Source organism: Cucumis melo, chromosome 8, assembly GCF_025177605.1.
Source record: "Cucumis melo cultivar AY chromosome 8, USDA_Cmelo_AY_1.0, whole genome shotgun sequence".
In the NCBI taxonomy this organism is placed as follows: Eukaryota; Viridiplantae; Streptophyta; class Magnoliopsida; order Cucurbitales; family Cucurbitaceae; genus Cucumis; species Cucumis melo.
The window spans coordinates 25,387,559-25,405,201 of record NC_066864.1 but is presented as its reverse complement, the minus strand read 5'-3'; positions in this window follow the sequence as shown (position 1 = coordinate 25,405,201).

Sequence of the window (17,643 nt, the reverse complement as noted above, 5' to 3'; positions counted from 1 at the left end):
ACACGTAGGATTCCTATTCTTATGATACAGTGATTAGGATGACACCCTAAAGCGAATGAAAAGGCTGAACTTAGTTCTTAATGAATTCTATATTTGATGTCAAGTAGGGTACCTAGCTACAAGAATACTCTTGATACATTCACCTTTATGGATGTGGAAGTGAGTGCCACTTCCTATGGAATTTTAGGCAAATTCTCTAGAGCATCTACTAAATTGGGATATGCATGCAAGGCCTTAAAGCACGACCATTTAGAACTTCATTCGGATAATAATATGCGTGCAATGTTGTTAGACGTAAAGTTCAAAACCAAGGCTTACTTTACAATATTCTAAATCATTGTCACTAAGTAAAGGTTCAAGTCGTAAGATAACTTTGCTTAATTAGAAAAGTATTACACAGATAGATACTGCTCGATGAAAATGTTTTAAAATTTTCAAGTGGGGGATTGTTAATGAAAAATTGTTTAGAAAACAAAATATATTATTTTATTTAAGATGACATTCTCACATTGCTAAGAAAGCAATGTGGAAGCCTCTTCAAATACCCACACATTCAATTGTGGGTTAGGCCCTAAGGGGTACCCTTGTTTTGGAGAGGGAGAGGTAATAGGCAAAAATGACTTTGTCGATATCTCCACACGAGTGTTACCTTCCAGTCGAGCGTGGCGTGGCGTAGTGTAGCGAGGTGAGGAATAAAATAATATTTTTGCTAAAATATAAAAAAAATGAAATCGATTTTTTAATTAAATTTAGTTACCAAATGTTTCATATTTAATTTTGTGAACTGTTTGAGTCGTTATATATATGTGTCTTCCCTTCTCATTTCTTTATCGACTGAGAACACAAGTTCTCTCATTCTGTCTCTCTTACTTTATTCCATTCTATTTTTTAGTTTCTCGAGCAACTAAGTATCTAGCGAGCATTGGTATACCAGTTGGTTCCAATGCAGTTCCTACCAACGAATTAAAAGTTGTTTTGTCCTAGGAACATGGCACTTACATTTGTTTGCACATCTGAGTAGAGCTGCAAAACGTCTTAAAGAGAGCGAGATCTGTGACTCAGCCATTTTGTTAACGTGCTTCTATTTTGCAGACTTTCCTGCGACACTTTGCTCCACCAAAGTGCAACAACAAGTACTCATGAGAATCTTAATGTAAATAAGGAAAGTAAAGAGATCTCGATAAAATTATATGTCATCACAAGAAAAAGATGAAATCATACTTAAATAACTTGATAATATTTTTGCATACAATTTTGCTCACGTTATTATTTATGAAAATAAGCAATATGTACTTAGACATATTGAACACTTTCGTGACACAAAACGGATCGACTTGTATGAAAAGAAACAATTCAATCAAAGTAAATTTACCTTTCAAAACGTGAGAAAGTAGTTCAAATATTAGAGAGTGTCAAACATGTGGGATACAAGTGAATATTTGTAAGAAAAACAAATGGAACGACTTTGCATTATATAAACCAAGATAAATTCCACAATAGTTATCATAAATAACCGGTATTGGTATATGAGAGATACATATTCTTTTATGGGGGATACAATACCCTGAGATATATAACATGTCTTACTGTGTATGAAATACTTAATATACACATTATAGATGTAGTCATTATATATTTATATGAATATCGTAATAATTATATCCCTGAAGGATTAATGGTACCAAAATCATAGGATTCAAAGCATTATAATATAATTATATATATCATAAAAAATCTAAATAAATATTTGTCCAACTTGAGATTTATTATATATTATTCATGATTTGAGCAAAAAACTCCGGAAGAGATTTAAAGAGCAATAGAGTTCCTTTAGAAATAAATTGAGATTATATCATTGAACTTTCTTAAAGTGGTTCATTCACTTAGTGTAGAAAAAAATTATATCATTTGGTATCAAAATGATAATGAAGAACTCGAGGTCCTGAAGAACCATAATTGCACTCAAATTTTGAGGAATAAGTGCACTTATATCTTTCGTAGTTTATACACTAATTGTTACTGTATCTTTTGTAATTGTTTCATAAAATAACAAAGATATTGAAGAAGAATTAAACTATATTATGTTTAATTTGATAATTAGCTCAAAAGAATTTATTTCATTCTAACAGATTTAATTGTTATCTAGTTGGTTTTGAAGATGGAGGTTATTTATCTAACCCACATGAGCTAGACCTTACACAAGTTACTTAGTACACAAAAGAAATTTTATATAGAAAAAATTGTCAAAATAGCAAAATATTGGATAGCAAATAGCAAAATAGAAAATCCCAAAAATAATTTGATTTCTAGCAAAACCACTTGTTAGATAAGTTTTTTGATTTTTTTTTTTTGCTCGAGTATACCCCTTTACAAAGGACAATTCCTCGCATACAGATACAGTGTATTTGTTAGGTAAAAAAACCATGCAAAATACCATAGAGCACAAATACATTGTATTTGTAAACACATTCACTTTTGGTAAATCTTAACTAAACCCAAAAATATTCTCTTGTTGCAAAAGATTGCACAAACATCCAATAAAGATATGACTTTAGTTTCAGATTTGCGAATTATTAGGATTTAAATCGATTAATTAACATTTTTTTATATTTTATATTATTTATCAAAACTTTATTAAATAATACATATTACATATTTTTAATAACAACTTGAATCTGCATTTTATATCGTCCCCTAAAATCGTCAATTTGAATTCAAATTTTACCTCGTATTCTTAAAATAATGTCAAAGATAAATTCAACTATTTCACACTTTTTATTCTTCAAACTATTTATAAAAAAATAGACATTAAATAAAACATAATACATATTTAATATTTATTAACATTTTGAGTTTAGAAATATATATCTCACCATAAAATAGTTAGTTTTAATTCAAATTTTTTACCTTATTTTAAATCCAAATTTTACACCTTAATTTTAAATCGTTAGTTTGAATCCTTAAGATTATGCTAAAGATACCAAATTTAAATTTGAGTTAGATTATCATCTCTAAAATAATCCTAAAGATAACAAACTTCGTTTACAACATCTTCATCCCTTAAATTCTGCTGACTTAACAATAATTTCATAAATAATACATAATACATCATTAAATCTAAAATGATGCTACAAATAACGATTTGATTGGATGATTCAAACACTAAAAATAATAAAATAACAATTCATATTTATTAGTCTTAATATTTTTTGATAATCTTCAAATTTATTTATTTATTAACAAAAAAATTAATAAATTCGGTTTAATCCAAAATATTTCGTTGAGCTTCTTAAAAATATTTTTATGGTTAGTAAATAAATACATTTCATTAACCTACTTGAAAATATTTGTTTGGAAAATATAAGGGAAGTATAAATTTGAATATATTTAATTTTTTTATTGTTTATTTCTTTTTTTCTTAATTTAACAATATCGATTTATTGGTTAAATCAGTCAGGTTTGATTGCGTTGATTTTCAATAGAGTTACAGTGTATTTGACAATATTGTACAATATTTTCAATAAATAATATTGTACATACTACATAACAATATTATTCTTTCCATATTAGATCCACTGTATTTAACAAAAGGTATAGTATATGTTGCTGACACAATTACATCGTAATTTATACTTTTATATTCTATATCATGATCACAGATTCAAATATTAATATTTATTTACTCATATAATCATATGCTTTTCAAATCCAAAAAACTTAACATTAAGATGGATTTGTTAAAAAACCAAGAATAAGAACAATTTTCTAAATAGTGTCATTGAATCATAATAACGGTTGTTTTACTAAACAAACTTTATAATAACCAATAGAATTAAGATTTCCCAAACATGATATATGTCGAGTATGAATGATGTTATAAACAATAGATTTGGGACACACACAAAAAGGTAAAAGATTTGGTCATCAACATAGAGTATCGTTCCCCTGAGTATATGATATTCATATATTCCAAATATAATATATTTGAATAGCTCAAAATATGAGACAGAACATTAGAAATAGCACGAAGATAGTGTATTTTGCAAAAAGTATTCAAATTTGGTAAATCTTAACTAAATCTGCTATTTTGTTGTTGGACAAGATTGCAACAACCTCCCCTATAGTAATGACAAATATATATATACAAGATTTTCAGTTTTGTTATATTCTAAACAATTTATTAAATAATACACGATAAATATTTTTAATAACAGTTTGAATTTAAATTTTAGATCCTCCCCTAAAATAATGCCAAATATAAATACAATATTTTTAGTTCTTTTATTTTTAAAAAAAAAATTATTAAATAATATATAATATATATTTTTAATAACAATTTAGATTTAAATTTTAGAATTGTAATTATGCCTCTATGGCATTTTTGCAATTATTAGAATCTTCTTCTTTTAGGTTTTATTTGAGCAAAAAAAAAAAAAAAAGAAGGAGATTGGGAGAGAGGAACAGCCACGCAAGAGACAAGCATTAGAGGGAGAAAGTTTTTTTTTGCAAACAAGAGAGAAGAAAAGTGCGACCAACGGAGAGGAAGACGTCGGAGTTTCGATGTAAGCGACGACGGGCTTTTTCGAGCAGCGTTTGATGACATCCAACGTTGGTCGTGCGTTTGTGGTAGATTTCACTGTGAGTTTCGTCGTGGGTGTTCTATTTTTTAGTCGTGGTTCTTCTTGGGGTTTGCAGTTGGTTGTTCGACACGTGAATCTCCGACTGGAGGAACTGACAAGAAGAAAATCCCTTGATTTGCACCAAATGTATAAAGACTTCAAAGGGTTTGAAGGGGACGAAACTGGAAGCTAGCTTCAATCATTTCTGCTTGAACGCGCACGATTTGAAAAAGATATGAAACGGTTGCAGAAATTATATGGAGCTTTGATGGTGATATGTGTTAATTGTGTGTTGGGAGTTTTATTTAATTATAGGGTATTTGGGGTTTATTGAATAATTGTATTTAGGATTCAAGTTTGTCACTTAGGTAAGAGCATTTAAGACATTTCTCTTGCAATTTTCTTTTCAGATTTTTCTGTTTTGCTATTTTGTCAATTTAAAAATAAATTTGTCTTTTGTCCAAAGTGAACCTCCTATTTTGCCAGTCCTCTTGTCAACCCTATTATATATGGAAGTTTCTGAAGCAGATTAGAATAACTACTTTAGATCATGCTGAAATATCATGTATAGGACTAGTCATAGTGTTCTTATACGAAGATAAAACATCAAATAGCACCATCAATATTCAACAAAATTCTTTGAAAGACAACTTGGTAGACTTATTTACAAAGACATTACCCACATCAGCATTTGACAAGCCGAAGCACAACATTAAAATGTGACTACTCGAAAAACTCAAGTGATGTACTCGTGAGGGGTAGTAGAAATATTGCACTCTTTTATCTTTAGCTATAGTATTTTCCATTGAGTTTTCTTAGCAAGGTTTTTAATAGAGCAAATATTAAAGTATATAAAATAATGTACTCTTTTTCCTTCACCATGACTTTTTTCCATCTGATTTTTTCCTAGTAAGGTTTTAACAAGGCATTTATTTTATATACTATGGATATCTAATGGGGAGTATTTAAAATATATTTATATATTATAAATGTAGATATCCATAACAGACATAAGTTACAAATTGTCATATAACGCTCATTCAATTCCATGTTGTAATATTTATCTTATCGAATTTGATAGTGTTTCATATATCATGACATGTCACTACAAGAAATCAAAATTCTCCCTATGCATAAACCAACGTCGGAGAAAGCAGGTGTTCTCCCGACGCATTATTTCTCTACGTCGGTGAAGTTCATATATCCCCATGCTGTGAAATTGACGTCGTGCTAAGGTAAACCTCTCCGACGCCAGTAACACGAACGTCAGGGAACATGAGATAATTAAATATATATTTGATTTTTCCCGACACCTTTTTGAGAGACGTTGGGATAAGGTCCTGTATTTTCAATGCATATGAATAAGGCATCAGGGAAAATCAAATATATTATTTAATTGTCACACGTTTCTTGACGTCATGCAGCAAACGTTGGGACTTTGGCTCCAATTGTCGACGTATTTAGCAACAGCATTGGGGGATATGAAACAATTAAATAATATGTTTTCTTCCCTCGATGAGCGATGTATAACGTCGGGATAGGGGCTAATATATCCAATGCCATTAGTAATGTGTGGGGATTATTGTTCAACAATAGCAACGCATTACTAATGCGTCTTCTCTCGACGTTTTTGTGGTGCGTTGGGATTGCCCTTATAAATAACTCTTTCAGTTCTGTAAATCATAGAACCAAAAGAGAAAGAAAGAAAGAAAACGAGAGAGAAGAGAAGAAGAAGAGCTTTGTTTGCTGCTTGCTGCCATTCATCCTCATTCTCGTTGTCGCCATTCATCCTCTTTGCTGCTACCGCTCCTAACTTTGGTAAGTACTTTAGTTTTTGTTTTTGTTTAGGTTTTAGGATTAGTTTAGGTTTTAGGATTAGTTTAGTTTAGGTTTGGGTTTTGTTTCAAATTAGCTTTATTCTTTAGGGTTTGAATTAGTTTTGTGATTTAGTTTTTGAATTAGTTTTGGAATAAGTTTTAGGATTCAATTTGAATTTTATGTGTTTTATGGATTTGAGAATTGAAAATTTGATAATTGAAAATTTGAGGGGGGTTGTGTATTGAAAATTAAATTTGAGGAGGTTGTATGTTAAAAATTTGAAACGAGGGGGTTGGGTTATATTGAAAATTTGAAAGGGGATTATTTATTTTTTAGGATTGGGGGAGGGGGGTTGAATTGAAAACTTGAAAAGGGGCGGGTTGAATTGAAAATTAAGGAGGGTAGTATTGAATTTGGGGAAGGGAGTGTAACGATTTCAATATTTTTCTTTGTGAAGGCTGTTATTATTTTATAATTACTGTAATTTGTGGTTGAGATCTGTTTTGACTATCCCACAGTTACGATAGTCTTTAGTTCAAACTTAATTGTTTCTTAGTAGTTTTGTTTGTTGAAATTGTTAGGTAGCTTGTAAATATTGAAGTAATGTGTTGTTGATTTGTTACAGCTATCATGCAGTTATGATAACTTATTCAGTGCAAATTTAGTTATGAATTTGTTAGTATTTCTGAGGGTTTGAAGTTATGTAAGAGTGGTTGTAAAGTATGTTGGAAAGGTAGATTCAAAAGATTGAAGTTGTTTGTGGTTAGTTTATGGTGGCTATCCTGTAGTTGGGAGATTGGGCATAGCTTATTCAGGGGAGTAAGTTTAGGGTTTGAGAGGAAGAATATACAACTAATCAAAGCTATTTATGTTTTAGGTCTTTAATGATGGACAAGGGTTGGATGAAACTTAGGAATAAGTTTTTAGTTGAGTATAGAGAGGGAGTGACCCAATTTTTAGAGGTTTCCAAGTTTCAAGTCGATGATTATGGACGAATAAGGTGTCCATGCAAGAGATGTATGAATTCAAATTGGGACTTGTTAGAGGGTGTGGAGTGACATCTATTAACTGTTGGAATATCCCTCTTATACACAGAATGGGTGTATCATGGAGAGCCAGTTAACTTGCATAAAGGTATAGAAAGCTTTGATGAAGGATCTAGTAGTAACCATGTTTATAAAGAAGATGAAATGTTTGGTATGTTGAATGATTTACAAGCTCTGATTGAACACGAAGAGGAAACAAAGGAAGGTTTGGAGAATGAGATGTCATTTAATATTGGGGTAGATCTAGAATAAGAGACAACAAACATATTTCAAAACTTATTGAATGAAAGACGTAGTGAGCTATACCCTGGTTGTTCAGAATTTTTCTCTCTAAATTTTTTGATTAAGTTGATGCATGTCAAGGTTCTCAATGGTTGGAGTAACAAGTTCTTCAAGATGTTATTAGAACTGTTAAAAGCAACATTTCCAATGTGTAGTACTTCTATCCTTAGTTTATTTTATGAAGCCAAACAAAAACTGTGTGACTTGAGCTTTGGATACAAGACTACTCATATGGGCAAGTACGACTGTGTATTATATTGAAAGGAGTTTGACGATTTGCAACATTTTCCTACTTGTGGTGAGTCTCGGTACAAGGTTAGTCCTAATAGAGGAAAAAACTTTTGCATAAGGTATTGTGTCGCTTTCCATTGGTATAGAGATTACAACGCTTGTTTGTATTGTAAGAAGGATCTGTAGACATGTGATGACATAAGGATAAACGTGTTGAAACAGAGGATGTGTTGAGACATCCGCTGATGCGGGAGGATGGAAGCATTTTGATTGTGAATTTTCTAATTTCGCTTCAGATTCATGGAACGTTCATTTGGGGTTAGCTTCAGATGGGTTTATAATCTGTTTGGCCATATGAGTACCTCGTATAGTATGTGGTATATGGTGTTAATTGCTTACAATTTGTCAACTTGAAAATGCATGAAAGAGTCAAGTTTCTTCATGTCATTGTTCATACCCGATCCTAGATCTTCTGGTAGGGAAATTGATGTTTACCTCCAACCATTGATTAAGGAATTGAAAGAGTTATAGAATTTTGGTGTTACGTATGATTCTCTTACGGGTCAGTTCTTTCAGTTGTATGTAGCCTTGTTGTGGATAATTAATGACTTTCCAGGATATGGTGACCTATCCGGGTGGAAAGGTAGAACATAGGGCTTTAGATAAACAATCAGAATATCTAATATGCATGAGAGATAAATCGTCGTTTGGGATACGAGGAAAAATATCTTTCCTGGGACATCGGCGCTATCTTCCAGATAAACCATGTTTTTCGTAGAAGTAGACTACACGATGGAAAGGTAGAGCAGAGGGCTCCTCTAATGGTAATGAGAATGGGCATAAAATATTGGAAGAACTAGATCAGTTGGACTTTTCAGTTATGAGTAAACATCCTTCATTAAAATGCACGGCTCATGCAGGCACATCAAGTATTTTACCCAGAGGACCCAAAAAATGGTACCAACTGGAAAGTTATTTAAGTGGTTAAGAATAAGCATATATGGAACGTGACCGAAGTGGAGGATGTTGAGAGTGATCAACTAAATGTACTGGAAATCGTTGTTGAACATCGTGTAGATGAACACATTGAGGATGACACTTTGTGCAAGCCTGACATTGAACCTACAGTGGTTGAAACTGATTGTGCATCACATTACTGACGACTTCATGTACGATGGTGATAAACAATTGTCACATCAAAGCGAATCAAGTGACAACGAAAAATAATGACGAATCACATATTCACATATTTCAATAGTTTATATATTCAATCTGATTAGGTACTTGTATTTGTTTAATTAATGTTTGTTTTTATGTTCACAGGTACTATGTCATCATTCCTGAGCGATTTCAAGAAGACAGATGCTCTATTTCTCAAGTTCGACGATGAGTTGAACAATGTAGGAGGGTCATCCTTGATGGACAATAATTCGGGTGAGTCTCAATACTTTATCGATAATTGCAAACACATTAGATGAGATGGGACTCAACCCTCTCTGACTTCTAGGACACATCAATAGTCTCGACTCTTGGAATTTGAGAGGCACGTCCATAAGAATGGTAAGGTTCCGATTACCATAGCCCAGGAGCAGAGAAGCTAATATATATCTCTACACGTTGTTCGATTCAGCAAGGTTGTTGGTGTGTGTGTGAGACATACATTTTCAATTTGCTGCCTTAGGTGGGCTGACATTGGATGAGATATATCGAGGTTGTCAAGGGCGCTCTAGAGATACATGTAGTAAACAATTCGTTTTCATTTCAAACATACTTAAGTATAAACCAAGCGAATGTGTGGTGTTTTGTAATATGTAGCACTTTTTCGTGCTTGATTTCAACGATCAAGTAACGAATAAATTTGTTAAACATTAAATGCTCACTTCTTTCAAGGAGTTCAGGGGCGACTGTCATAGACATTTCAAAAAGTATAACGACTATGAACAGGCATGTGTCAACCCACCGCACATATTGGTGAGACGTTTAGAAGATTGGCACTTCCTATTTGATCACAACATGAGCTGTGCATTTCAAGTGAGACATATATTTTAATGGTACATTATTTCATTGAACTTTTTGCATATACAAATTTAACAATTATTTTCATGCAGGAGCAATCACGGACAAACAAGGCTGCTGGACAAAAGTAGGCTTACAATTATAGTAATGGGTCCAAGACGTTTCTACAACGACGGTACAAGCTCATTGAGAAACAAAGGCAGCCAATCGACTATATAGGGTTATTCAAGGAAACACACACTCGAAGTGGCCAATTCGTTTCTCAGGCCGTTGAGGATGCGCATATAAGTTCAAACGGTACTTTTGTTTTATTTTGTCCTTTTATTTATGTCTTCATAACTTAATTACAAAATCTGTTACAAGATCAAATGTTGGAACTCCAGTCCCAGCCCATCTTAGAGGATTCTCAACCACTCTCTAGGGACGAGATATGCGAGAAAGTTTTAAGTAGACAACCAGGCTACTCAAAAGGTCTTGGTTGGGGACCCAAGCCCAAGTCTCGCAAGAGTTGTGTTAACAATTCTTCGACCTCATTTTTGCAAGCTAGGGAGGTCAAAGAAGCTAAAGCCCTGATTAAGCCACAAAGAGTCGAGCTTGAAGAAGCTAAAAGCATGATTGAAGAACAAAGAAGGACATCAGAGCTGCACACATAACAAATGGAAGAAACGAAGAATATGATAAAATCAATGAGTGAGACACAAAAGGGACCATGAGCCCTTGCGGTACGTATTTTTCAATTATTAAGTTTTTTACTTTGCATTATTCAGTGATATGTATATCTAAACTTACTTTTGTATTGTTGTAGGACTTGTTGTAATATGGCGTACATGGCCATTAGGAGACAAACATATTTGTTCATTTCTATGTAATTTTTTCAAACATTCTTAGACAGTGTAACATTTAATTATAGTCGTATATTTATTCTGGATTTGGTATTTTATATAATTATTTACTAATTTATTGCTTATTTTATACAATTTGATTCAATTTAAATTGAATTAGAATTGAAAATAATACTAAACGATTTAATAAAGAACAATTCAATAAAAATATATATATTTAAACTATCTCCCGATGCACATAAGACATCGGAAGTGATGCACTTTCCCTAATGCTTGATCGAAAGCATCGTGGGAAATGTTTTCGACGTTGCGTCGGGAAATATCTTTTCTCGACGCCTAAAGAGGACGTTTGCAGTGCACTATTGTCGACGTATAGGCATGACGTCGGGGATCATGTTTTTCCGACGTTGTATTCTCGACGTCGTGCTGGTTTCACGTTGGGAATAGTTCTCCCAACGTTAATTTGTACGTTGGAGAAGTCTTTGATGTTGTTTCCAATCTTCGCTAACGCATGACAGCTTCGGGAGTCCCCCGACTTGTTGTAATGTGTTCTTTAAATAGATGTGTATGGTACCTTTGTAAGATACACCACAACTAACTTCAATTGTTATTTTTTACTTTTCTCTCTTGTTTTACTTCATCGTTATTCTTCGATTGTTCTTATTTTATAACAATTGATAATTATTTAGACACTTCAATGCAGAATAACTGAGAGGTCTAAACAATTCTGTAACATGGTTCATGTCAGCACAAAAGAGCTAGCTTGATTTTATGTGTCTTCAATCGTTACAATTCTCTTGTATATATAGGAGTTGTTTATTGGACAACTAAACCCAACATAAACAATCAAAAATTATAAACACAAATTATAAAGAACCCAAAAACTTTACATAGATCATAAAATAATTGATATAAGAACCAAACATAAACAATCACATAAATCATAAAGAAATTAAAGATGAACTAAATCATAATCTTATCATGAACTAAAAATATTTTTTAACAAACAATAACCATGTAAACGTAATATGTAAAATTACAACATGCAATAGGTATAAAATATTACATTCTCAAACATTTAAACTATGCATGATGTACACATGGATTGTTTCATGCAATATTCACAAATACCATAAAAACAAACTAATATTATAACCTACCTTTTGCAAATAATAAAATTGTAGAGTGTCGTGCTGATAACGTGTTATGAAATAAAGGATAATGAAACAAACAAAGAGAATAATAGAGAAGAGAGAAAGAAGAGAAGACAATTGAACTCAATTGTGGTGTGTCCTACAAAGGTACCACACTCCTCTATTTATAGAACATATTATGATATAGGTTACATTATGGAATTCAATTGGATGAATGTTACAATATGGAATTGAATGTGAGAGTTATATGAAAATTGTAACCTATGTAGGTTATGGATACCTACATTTATAATATATCATTATATTTACAATAATATATATATATAGATATTATTGTAAATATAATATAATTATAATATATATATATATATATATATATATAATTATGAAAAAAAATAATTATATTTGTTGAAAAATAATATGTATTTTGGAGAAGAGACATATTAAGGGAGAAAAAAAATATAATTATATTTTAGGAAAGTATAATTATCTGTAAAAGGATAATTATTTTGGGAAAAGAATAAAGATTAATTATTGTGGAAGATAATTAATTACTTTGGAAAAAGATAAATAATAATTAATTGTTGTGAAAGATAATTAATTATTTTGGAGAAAGATAAATATTGATTTTGGAGAGAAATTGTTATGATTGGGTAAATAAGAAAGGAGAATGAATTGGATTTATTTAAAAGGAAAATTGATAATTATATATTGGAATATAATTATTGGGAAGAGAAAAGTAACATCTCAAATCTTTAAGGTGTTTTTATTAATTATGTTAAATTATTTGGGTGTTATATTAAATATTGAAGCTAAAATTTAATTGTTTGGTTAAGATAATTCATGTTGAAATTTATGGATGATTTATTGGAGAAGATTTGGTTAATTAAAATAATTGAGGATTTAAGTTAATTTGAGATCTTAGAGGGAAAAGTTGGTTTTTGTGGAATTGAATATATATATATATATATATATATATATATATATATATATATATATATATATATATATATATAATTAATTAAGAATTTGGATTTTTGGTGGAATGTGATATGAATTATTTGGTTTTGTATAAATAATTAATATGAAAAAATGAAGTTAATTATAGGGAAATTTTCATGAAGGTAACAAAACACCAAATTATTTATGGCTTGTGTAACAAAGCCCATAAAATTAGTCATTTTTTAAATATTTAAGGTTTACCATTCTGTCTTTCTTCTCCTACTCACTGCGATTTCTTTCGTCGTCTTTCTTATTTTCTTCTTTTTTTTTTTTGCTGCAATTTCTTTTAATCGTCTTTCTTCTTTTCTTCTTTTTTCCGTTGCGATTTTTTTCCATCGTCTTTTCTTCATTTCCTCTTCTTTTTATACGTCGTTTAATCTTTCCATCGTCTTTCTTCTTTTCTTCTTCTTTTTTATGTTGTTTAAATTTGGATAACCAAATCTAAATTATCGTATACAAAAAATAGCAGAATCTAAAAGATCGTGTATAAAGAATTTTGAAAAAAAATCATTTAGATTGAAGTAGCAAAATGTAAACGATCGTGTAAAAAAATAAACCATAGTGTAGATAAATCTAAACGATTGTGTACTAAAGAATTTTGAAAAAATAAATGATCGTGTAGACAAATCTAAACGATCATGTAAAAAAATAATCTAAACGATCATGTAAAAAAAAGTAAATGATCGTGCAAAAAAAAAAAGTAAACGATCGTGTACAAAAAAAAGTTAAAAAAATCGTTTAGCCATATCTAAACGATCGTGTACCAAAAGAAAAATGATTTGCCTATCCAAATCTAAACGATTGTGTGACCAAATTAAACGATAGAATTAAAAAATAATTTTTAAATTAAATGACCAAATCTAAACAATTGTGTACCAAATATATTGTACCCGTTGTTGATGGGGCATTTTTTGTATATTACACGGTGGGCCTGTAGGCTTTTTTCATTTTTGAAATTGTTCTATACAGTATAAATATTTTTTCGTTTTGTTCTATTTGTAAAAAGATCCCTTAATTATATGATGAAATATATTTGTTTGGAAAATAATATAATCAATGAAGAGAGATAGTTAATTTGATTGGACGAAAAAAGATGATATATTTATTTATAAGAGAGAATGATAGTTTAAATAAATATATATGTTTATATGTTGGTAAGAGAATAATAATAATAATAATACATTATTATTATTATTATTATAAGTTATAAATGTCTAAGATTTTGTGCATTTAAGGAATTTATTGAGGAAAGATAATAGGAACAAAATTATATTTATATATTGGTATGATATGTATATCCTAAAAGAAAAAGGAAATAATAATAATAAATATTAGTGTTATTATCATCTTCTTCACTAAGATAAGCATTTGTCGTCGTCGCCTCACCAGTTTTAGTTACGATTGGTGTAAAACTTGAATATTTAAATTGATGAATTTTCCCATCAAGAATAAGAAAATTTTTCAACCTCCATTTGAGTAACCTTGGTAAGCTAAGGAAATTAAATTAATAATTTGTTGAGGTTTCTTTAAAGGTTCAATCGACTAATTTTTGAACATTTAATCTAATATTGTTTTTCCAATCAAGGTTGAATTGGTTTTAACCCTTAATTTAGGAGAATTTTTGGATGATAGCCAATTGCTGATTTTATTAATTAAGATATTGAAATTTTCTTTTATGATTAGGATCAAATTAATTGGAGAATTTTTACTATCAGCTAAGGAGTACTTTGTTTGACTAAAATCTCCAGGTAAGAGATTCTCCTACTAGGCCTTCGAACTGAAGTTAAGAGCTTGCATGTAATTTCTTCATTTTGCATTGGTGTAGCTAAGATGCATAATGTGTTGAGGTTGATGACTAGTATTTATGACTGATATTATATTGATGATAATGACTAATTTACGTTGATGATGATGCATGGTATATTAATCACATGATTAAAAATGTTATGATTACTATTCATGTCATGTTATGATGTTTATGATATGTTACATGCTATGGATGGGTGTTTTATTACTTTGTCTATTAGAGTCGTACCCATATGGGTGTCCTTCGGGATCACCACCTTTTTTATGACTATGTGGTTCAACGAGACCACCGGTCTGTCATGATATGTTATGTACATTAGTGGTTCGACGGGGTCACTTACAACTCGATTGTCTTAAGTGTTCGTTTAGGTATACTAAAGACCAGTTTGTCTTAAGTGTTTCTTTAGGTCACCAAAGATCAATTTTGTCCTAGGTGTTCCTTTGGGTTCACCGAAGACCAAATGTGTTCCTATAGGATCACTAGATTGCGTGTGTTCAGAAACACGCCAGTTTAGGGGTACTTCCTTACGGGATCCTAATGGGAAGTTAACAGAAAACTAGCGGGATTGATAATGGGTCCCTTACTGAGTATATGTTTATACTCACCCTTTTGCGACAAAAAGGACCCGTGACATGCCATATAGGGACTCAGTTTTGCTTCTGCGTCTATGTATCAGTGTTTCAATATTTTGTTTTTAATGATAATTTAGTCTTCCTCTTTTCAAGGAGGTGTCTCTTGTCATTGTTTCTTTTTAGTAATGACCTCAACTTAGTATAAAGAGTTGAGACGTTACACTACTTCCCTAAAAAATTGGAGGTTTAAATTCCTTCATCCTTTTTTTACTAAAAAAGGTGTTTCAATTTTTTTTACCTTTTTCTTTTTTTCTCTTATGTCAACCAATCAACTGATCATTGATTCACTCTCCACCATCCTTTGGTCGGCTATTAGGGTCCGAATCGGAGTTGCAGTCATCGTATAAGTTAGTGGTGGAGGATCATAAAGTGTTAGCACATGTTTTATCGTTGTTAGTTCGAGTGCAATGTTAGTGAAGTTCTTTATAGTTGCACCATAACATTTGAAATTTCTTTCCATTGAAAAATATAAAGAGGAAAGGAAAAGGATGAGGAAAGAAAGCGTAAAGAAAAACCAAATCAAATACAATGGATGATATGAAATTAGATAAACTACATAAAATACCCAACTTTTGTACTTTTGTTTAAATAAAAAACATCTTTCAACTTTCTAAATTTTAACTAGAGTGTTATTATATTGAGTTGGGTTCAATTATTATTTAAACCCAACTCAATTGTGAGTCATAAATTCCTTCTTCCCAAATAATGCTAACTAAAATATGAATCCAAACCAACTTAATCATTAAATATTAGATAGGTTTAGGTTACTTGTGTTGTTTATTTAAACTTTTGTTATAAAAAGAAGTAAAATGTTAATACATTCTCATATATAGAATAAGATTAATAATTCAATTCCAATTTATATAATGCAATTTTTTTTATCTAGAGTACTAAATGAACTCTTTTTAAAAGTTTTGTCGAGGAATAATTTATCTAAAAAATAATGAAATTAAATAAAACAAAAATAAATATATGTATATTTAATTGTAGCATTAGTTAAAAAATAGAACGACAATAAGAATAGCAAAATATAAGGTTTATTTTGGATAAATAACAATTTTATTTTTAAATTGACAAAATAGCAAAACAATTAATTTTTAAATAATAAATGGGAGGACTATGCCTTAAATGTTTCTACCTAATTGATAAATTCGATTTCTAAATACAATGGTAACAAAAACCACAAATACCCTATAATTAATACAAATTATGCACACTCTTGAATATTCTAATTTTTCCCCTCCAAAAAAAAAAAAAAAAAAAAACCATCTTCTAGAAAACATCACATCTTCTGCATGCAACCACTTCACTTATCCAAGAAAACCCTAGAATTTTTTTTAACCTTCTCTTTTTCTTCGAAAAATAAGATCGCTTTCTCCCTTCCTTTTTGAAATGCTTTCCATCGTCACTTAAGATACGCGCGGTCAACTCTGTTCTATCATGTTGCGGTGACTTTTAGGATTGCTTTCCACCAGCCCTTTTAAGATCGCTCTCCACTTAAGATCACTTTCCACTATTCCCTTTTAAGATCGCTTTCCACCAGCTTTCGTTTGTTTGTATTAAACCGACCTTCATCATCTGCTTCTTCAGCCATATATGTACCTAAAAACAGTCAGATAAAATAATTTAGAATTACAGTTTATTTCTAGATTGAGCGTGTGTTATTTGTTAAAATATAGAGTATTTGTAGTTTTTATACCTGGGTTTGTTTCAGATCAATGCATCCAAAAATGGAGACAGCATGGCATACAAGTCCTCCGGAGTACCCCTAATTAAATTCAAAGCAATTTCACGTCCTCTCTCAAATACGGGGTATTTCCAATATCAGTAGCAGATACAGTGTCAACGACAACAAGTAGATCATTGTCGGAGAATTTTGATATGACTAACATAATCCAAGACACATGCTTATCATCAACAGTCTGAATGAGGTTCGAATTGTTGTAATCAATTCAATAAACGGTCAACCTAGAGACAGAAACTTATGAATTTGGAAAAAATCTACTTTGGATGCAGTTTACAAATTCTTGAAATGATGATGAAATGGAACATATACATCAAGGACGCGATAGTCAATATATGGGGAGGACTCAATCCATCTACCATCGAATACGATCTTCACTCGTTGTAAAGCCATCGAAAAAATTCAAAGAGAACACGTTTATTGAGTAGTCAAAAAACTGGTAGATTCTAT